This window comes from Hipposideros armiger, unplaced genomic scaffold, assembly GCF_001890085.2.
Source record: "Hipposideros armiger isolate ML-2016 unplaced genomic scaffold, ASM189008v1 scaffold_24, whole genome shotgun sequence".
In the NCBI taxonomy this organism is placed as follows: domain Eukaryota; kingdom Metazoa; phylum Chordata; class Mammalia; order Chiroptera; family Hipposideridae; genus Hipposideros; species Hipposideros armiger.
Window position 1 is genome coordinate 5,753,134 of NW_017731374.1, and position 7,006 is coordinate 5,760,139.

The 7,006-nt window shown below is 43.5% G+C and overlaps 1 pseudogene across 1 annotated transcript; it reads left to right on the top strand.

The window, feature by feature from the left end:
* Positions 1-1,149: 1,149 nt before the first annotated feature.
* On the top strand, positions 1,150-1,860 carry LOC109379293 (barrier-to-autointegration factor pseudogene; annotated as a pseudogene). The gene has a single exon (XR_002123172.1). The product of XR_002123172.1 is annotated as a barrier-to-autointegration factor pseudogene (transcript).
* The last annotated feature ends 5,146 nt before the right edge of the window (positions 1,861-7,006 follow it).

Genomic DNA, 7,006 nt, shown 5'->3' on the forward strand with positions numbered 1-7,006 from the left:
TCTCAGGTAATAATGGGAGGATCACTTTGTTTCCAGATTTCCTTCCTTCCCCTGCCACACAACTCCAAGGTGAGTGTCAGCATGAAAGTACTCTACCATACAATTCCACCAGTTGGCCTTCTTTCCCATTCTTGAAATGCAAGCTGTGCTAAAGAACATATTCATCATAGATTGCTTCAATTATGCGAAATCTATTGTATCCATCATCTGAGGAGGAAACAGAACAAAGCTCAGAAGTCCATGGGAAGTAAGTGAATCTCTTTACCTATTCTCTCCCACAGAACAAATTCAAGTGCATATCCTAGAAGAGTTAAGGAGTGATATCTATGGTCTTCCATTTGCATCTCCCTGGGCTTCATGTGGTGACCTCTAAGAGTTGAATTAGCTCTTTTTAGAATTTCCACCACTGGTAATTCACTACTAGTGGTAAAAAAAACTTCAGCCACAGTAGCAACTTACCCTCTATCACGCCCCCTGAGACTCACCTACCCGCTTTGGACATCTCTGCCAAGTATGTGTCTCTGTCCTGTCTTTAAGCCCTGCTGGCATTGCATACCCATTACTCTATCTGAGCAATGGCCACAGGACATCATCACAAAATGGGCAGAGAATGAGCAGCTATCATGACAATTTACTTTTTTCCCTTTTGCTAATATTCATTTATTGCAGGAGGTACATATGACCAAATTGACTTCTTTATCTGATGGTATTACATGCAAGGCATTGACTGTTGCACACAATGTTCATCCAAATTTGGGATATTGCTATTAGATGACCCAATGATGTTAACTAAGGAGGCATTGATCAGGAATTGAACATAATCCTGCTGATACTGAGGTTTAGTCAACCTCTTGCAGTTGGAAATAGAATTTAGACAGATTTTTTTTGTATACTTACAGAAAACACTGTATACACCATCCTGTGCTGTTTTGTTAGCAATAACAGATAATTCAGTACACTGTCCATTTTCCCTGTGAAACAAAATGAGCTGTTGCCCAAGATATATTGATGGGGCTGGTTCCCTCACTCTACCTGTAGCTTGAGTGTCCCATTCCACTTAACTCCTGAACATTTTTGGTACAAATTTAAAAGAGCTTTCATTTACATTATTTAACTTTATTTACTACTTTAAGAATGAGTCAGGAGGTATCGGCGGGAGCATCTGGGTGGCAGGAGGAGCCATTACGGGAGCTGGAGTTGCCGATTAATCCTGATCAAGATGACAACCTCCCAAAAGCACCGAGACTTTGTGGCAGAGCCCATGGGGGAAAAACCAGTGGGGAGTCTGGCTGGGATTGGTGAAGTCCTGGGCAAGAAGCTGGAGGAAAGGGGCTTTGACAAGGCCTATGTGGTCCTTGGCCAGTTTCTGGTGCTAAAGAAAGATGAAGACCTCTTCTGGGAATGGCTAAAGGACACATGTGGCGCCAACGCCAAGCAGTCCCGGGACTGCTTCGGGTGCCTTCGAGAGTGGTGTGACGCCTTTTTGTGATGCTCTCTGGGGAGCCCCCAATCTCTAGCCCCAGCCTTGAGTCTCCAGAGTTTGCAGCCGAGTGGGGGCTCCTCCCCAGTCCTCTACAAAGGATTGATGCCTCCTCAACCTCCAATGCCCTCCAAGGTCTTCAGGGAGTTCTCTCCCCTCACCATTTCAACTTTTTTGGAATTCTGCCTCTTGCATGCATCTCCCTTCTCTTTCCCTTGCCAATTTCGTGTCGATAATTACCAGCTTTTCTGAGTGGATTCCTGGCCCCTTCCTTTACCCCCACCTTAATCTCTGGTCTGTTTTATGCCATTTGGCTTCTCTTTTGGCAGAACAGTCATTGTCCTTATAAAGTTTTTTAAATCAATAAAGTCAGTGGCCTTTCAAAAAAAAAAAAAAGAATGAGTCAGGGGCCGGCTGAGTGGCTCGTTGGTTAAGTGTTGGCTTGGGAGCGCGAGCTCTGAGCAGCAGGGCCCCAGTTCGGATCCCACATGAGGGCCAGTGACGCTGTGCTCTCTACAGCTAAGATGGTGAACAACAGCTCGACCTGGAGCTGGGCTGCCGTGAGTCGCAGGGGATGGCGTAGGCTGCAGTGGGCTGCAGTGGGCTGCAGTGGGCTACCGCGAAGGGCTGGCAGTCAGCCTGAGCAGCCAGCAGCTGAGCTGCCGCCATGATCGGCTGTCCAATGGCTGGCGACCCACTTCCTCACCTGGGAATAGTACAATGATGGTGCCAACATGGGCCAGTGAAGAGACGTCCTTCACAACTAGACTGAGGAACAAAAGGACAGCAACTTATCTGTTCCCCTTCTCTGATTCACCAGCACTGTTCCTTTCCCCCAATTCCCTAATAAAATCTAAAAGTAAAAAGAATGAGTCAACTACTGCTATGACTATTACACTCTCACAACTTCCCACTGTCACTATTACTACAGCCACTTGCCTGTATAATTAGCTGAATGTTCACATGAGCCAGCCTCTCTGATGAGCGCTTAACACACACACACATTACTTCACATGACCTTCACATAAACTGTGATGGAACATTATTATCCTCCTCTGTTACCCAAGGGGAAAATAGGGTGGAAAGAGATTAATTTTCTATGTCACACAACTAGTAAGAGATAAATTTGAGAGATAGGCTGTTGATCCCTATCCTATGCTCCTAACCTATGTTACATGCCAGACTACATATGATTCTGATAACCCTCTCCCCCTTACCTCCTTTAAACCCATTGAAATTAACTCCTGCCACTCATTTTTATCAATGAATCTAGAAACGTCCCAGGTTCATGAAGTCCTGAATCAGTGCCAGATGAGTAACTTGGATTTTGGATACAGTCCACATGTTTATACACATGTGCACATGTGTGTGTGTGTGTGTGTTGTAGAGGCCCAAGATCATACTCATAATTCTGCTAATTTTTTCCCAAGTAAAACAGACCAACTTACTTTTTCTGATATTGAAGTAACATAGAAGAGCTCCCCAAAGCTTGGATATATTCCACAAAAATCCTCAAGCCCCCTTTTTCATCTATCTTTTCCACCTCATCTGAGGCCAAAAGGACAGAATACCATTCCACTGAAATCTGCAATAAAATCAGTAAACTTTTTGAGTTGCAAAAGAATAGGGCACACCACATGGACCATTGTCTCCTTGAACTTGGCCCGCTGGCCTGGACTCATAATGGCGATGTGAAGATGGAATTAGAATTCGGGTCAATACACACCACATGTAAGGCTCTTTCCACCATCCCTCCAGTGAGACTGGAGGTCCCCAAGTGTTGCCATCTTTTCACATGGTACACTTGCTCTTAGCCCAAGGTCACAAACTACCTCCTTTGTCTACTATGTCAAAAAATACTACCCTCTAGTAGAGCTACCTTACTTCAGAATCCTCCAAAACATCCCCGAAAGTCAGAAGTCACTATGCTCCACCAACTCTACCTTTGAAAGATTGAAGTTGCTTGTCACAGCATTATTGTTTCCTTTCTTATATGCCCAGACTAGAGTCAACCCCAGACCTAGCAACAACAGCAGCTTCATCTTGGCAATAGATGGTAATGACTCAGCTACAGTTCCTTGGAGTGAGTCTTTCCCTCTAGGTAGCTCCACTGCCCAGCTCCTCTGCCTTTATATTTATTCTGAGTCCAGTTACTTGTCCACGGGGTGCCAACTTTCCTCCTCCAACTCTATGAAATGGCCTTGTAACCACTGGTGTGAGGCCAAGATCGTTCCTGCCTTTTTGATACTTGTCAATCTCATCTCTTTCAGATCTACTTATGAACTTACATTTCTCAAACTAATACTCAAGAAAAATAGTGGCTATCATAAAGGCCTGCCTTTTGGAACCAGATTCAACTGTGGATCTGGCTTGGAATCACAAAGCAAGTTCCATGTGGCAAAACTGGGGTAGAACTGAGAAAACAGAATGTGTCAGCCACCGCTGTTCCAGCATTCACATGGTGTGCAGAATTATGTGAGTTACCCTGTGATCACTAGCCTCAGAAACAAAAAAACTGTCTCTACCAAAGATGACAGTACCTATCTCAAAACATTCAAACACAACTGAGTAATATATGGTTGAGTAGAATAATATCTTGAAAGTACAGTGTCTGGTATTGAGCACATTTTAATTCTTTTCTCTCGTCATGAATTCAACCACTGCACCCTTTTCATTTCCCACAATGAACAAATGTATTCCTATCACTATGTCTACCTCACTATATACCACAGATCCATAAGAGAAATGGAGAAGTAGAAGATGTCATTCCTTCCTTCAAGCAACTTTTAATGAACGTGGGGATACACTTCATATCTCAATAAAAGCTCAATTCTACAAGCATATGAAGTAACCCAACGGACTGGGACAAAGTCCACACCACTTTGCATCAGAGAAGAGGGTGATGCTAAGGAGGTGGCATCACATAGAAAGTGCTTAAGAACACAGGAGTCCTGTAGACCTGGGCCTCATTCCTATCTCTGCCGTTTTGAAGCCATGACGACAAACTGAACCTCTGGGAGCCTTAGGGTCCTCTTACTGGGATAATTGTACCTGCCTATAGATTGCTGGAGGGATGTAGTGGGATGATGTGCGTAGAGCCCTCTGAGTAATATTTGGCACAGGTTGGGCTGCTGGAGTTGAAGAATATTTCTGGGGTAGGTGGGATTGGGGGGCCCATGAACATTAGGGGAGGTGTGGAGACGTGGAGAGCCTTTTGGAAGGAAGAGGATTCCTGGTGAGAGGAATGTTGTGAGTTAGGCTCCTGTGACCCCCGTTGGGGCTGGTTAAAAGCTGTGGCTCATTTTAGCCTTGAACTAGTGGTCCCCTATTGCACCCACAAAACAGAAAGGGTCCAGTGTCATGGGTGGAGCTGGGCACAAGGCAGTGAACTGTTGCCTTACAGCTACGTTTTCCACCGCCCCACTCACACAAACACACCAACCCCTGACCTATGAGGTCACGAGGAAGTGTCTCAGAATGCTGAGACCCAGTGGAATGATATCAGTAAAGCTTCCGCAAGGGGATGTTTCAGAATGCTGAGACCCGAGGGAATGATATCGGTCATCTCTCTTATCTAGATGGTCGTGGTATAGCGACAACGCCATCCTGGGGCTTGTGTGTGAGAGTAGGAAGGCACAGCACACGTTGGAATACAATGGGGTAGGTTAATGGAAAACAGCCATGAGGCACATAGCACATGGACTTTAGGATAAACCAGTTTCATTTCCTTGAAAAATATCTCAATGAAAGCTACGCGTTGGCCCGATTCGGGGCTCAGTCCTAGAGAGGCTGTAGCCCCTTGGCCCCGCTCTAACTCTATACTGGACTCTGGTGTTTCTCCAACACTGCGCCGCCCCTCTCATACTCCACCGCCCTTGCTGCGCGGGACACGGCAGTAAACCAGGAACTGTGGCATTCCATCTGTGGCCTGCTTTAAGAAGTCATCCCAGCCATTTGGATGATCATTTCTAGTTCATGCTCAACCAATATCCAGTCACTGATCTTTTGACTTCCATATAACTTTAGGCTTCATGGGCTGGCTGTAGGTTAGGTAGTCCTGCCCGTGTGTTGGAGGAACTGAGTCTGACAAATGAGGGCAAAGGCGGTGTACTTTATTGTCTCCACTTGATGGTCTTCAAGAATAGATGGCAGCCTATGAGCAACCAGGTTTGCGAGATGAATCCCATTCTTCCTTGGCTGTGATGCTGAGAGGAATGTCAGCTACCCGTGCTGCACACACCATGTCTATCCCATCCCACTAGCACTCCTAACCCTGCACCCATATCAGAGCGCTGTATGTGAATTTCCTGCTTCTGGGCACCTGACTGTGTGTCCCTAGAGAAAACCAGAAATGAAGATGTATGCCACAGAATGTTTTCACAGTCTTTTAGTTTTTAATACCAAAATCTTCATGGGATATATGTATCTGTCAATATAAGTTTCTTGACAGGTGTGTGTGGGAAAACTCATGTTTACATTCAAAAATATAATGCAACATTTAAAACAATCTGTGTGGAAACCTTGAGTTACATTCCAAATACAGTTGGTAGAAAATTTCAAAATCATCAACAAAAGTGATGTGCATCTGCGACGTTCTAAGAAAAGCATCACGGGCTCTTTGAACACAAAGTAACCATGTTAGTTTTTGGTGACAAAGGAGCAATTTTGGAAGATTTTTATGCCCAAACAATACAGTTCACTCTTTTTGTCTAGGGACTTAATGTGTTTTACTTGGATTTTAGAAAACTGTTGGGGAGTTTGGGGGGTTTTGTAACACATTATAATTTTTCCTACATAAACTTTCCAAGTGTTGGTGAGGAAATGGAGAGTCTGGAACTCTCATACACTGCTGATAGAAATGTCAAATGGTACAACCGCTCTAGAAAAGTTTGTCATCATCTTAAAAAAATTAAATACACACCGACTATATGACCCCACCATTCCATTGCTAGGTACAACCCAAGAGAAAGTAAACATACGTCCATACAGAGACTAGTACATGAATGTTCATAGAAACTTTATTTTCATAGCTGAGAACTAGGACCAATCAAAATGTCAATCAACAGAAATGGGTAAACAATTGATGGTATATCCATATGACAACAGAATATGATTCAGCCATAAAAAAGAACAGACGATTCAATAGAATTGCAATAGATATGTATGATATCGGGGGTGGGGGGGCTACCAATTTGCGAGGGGTGAAAAGGATGACTATTACATTGTTTTGTACACCTGAAACTAATAATAATTTAAAAAATATAGACAAAACATAAATCAGTTACTTAATATAATATACTTATCTATGTAACATTCTAAACAATTACAATATGTAAAATACACACATTAAAAAAAATAAAAACAAATAAAAAGAAATAAAAAGAACAGACTATTGATCCACACTACATGAATGAATTGTTTTTTCTTTTCTTTTTTTTTTTAAAAGATTTTTATTGGGGAATTGGGGGAATGGGAACAGTGCTGGGGAATTAGGGGAAGGGGAACAGACAAGTTGCTGTCCTTTTG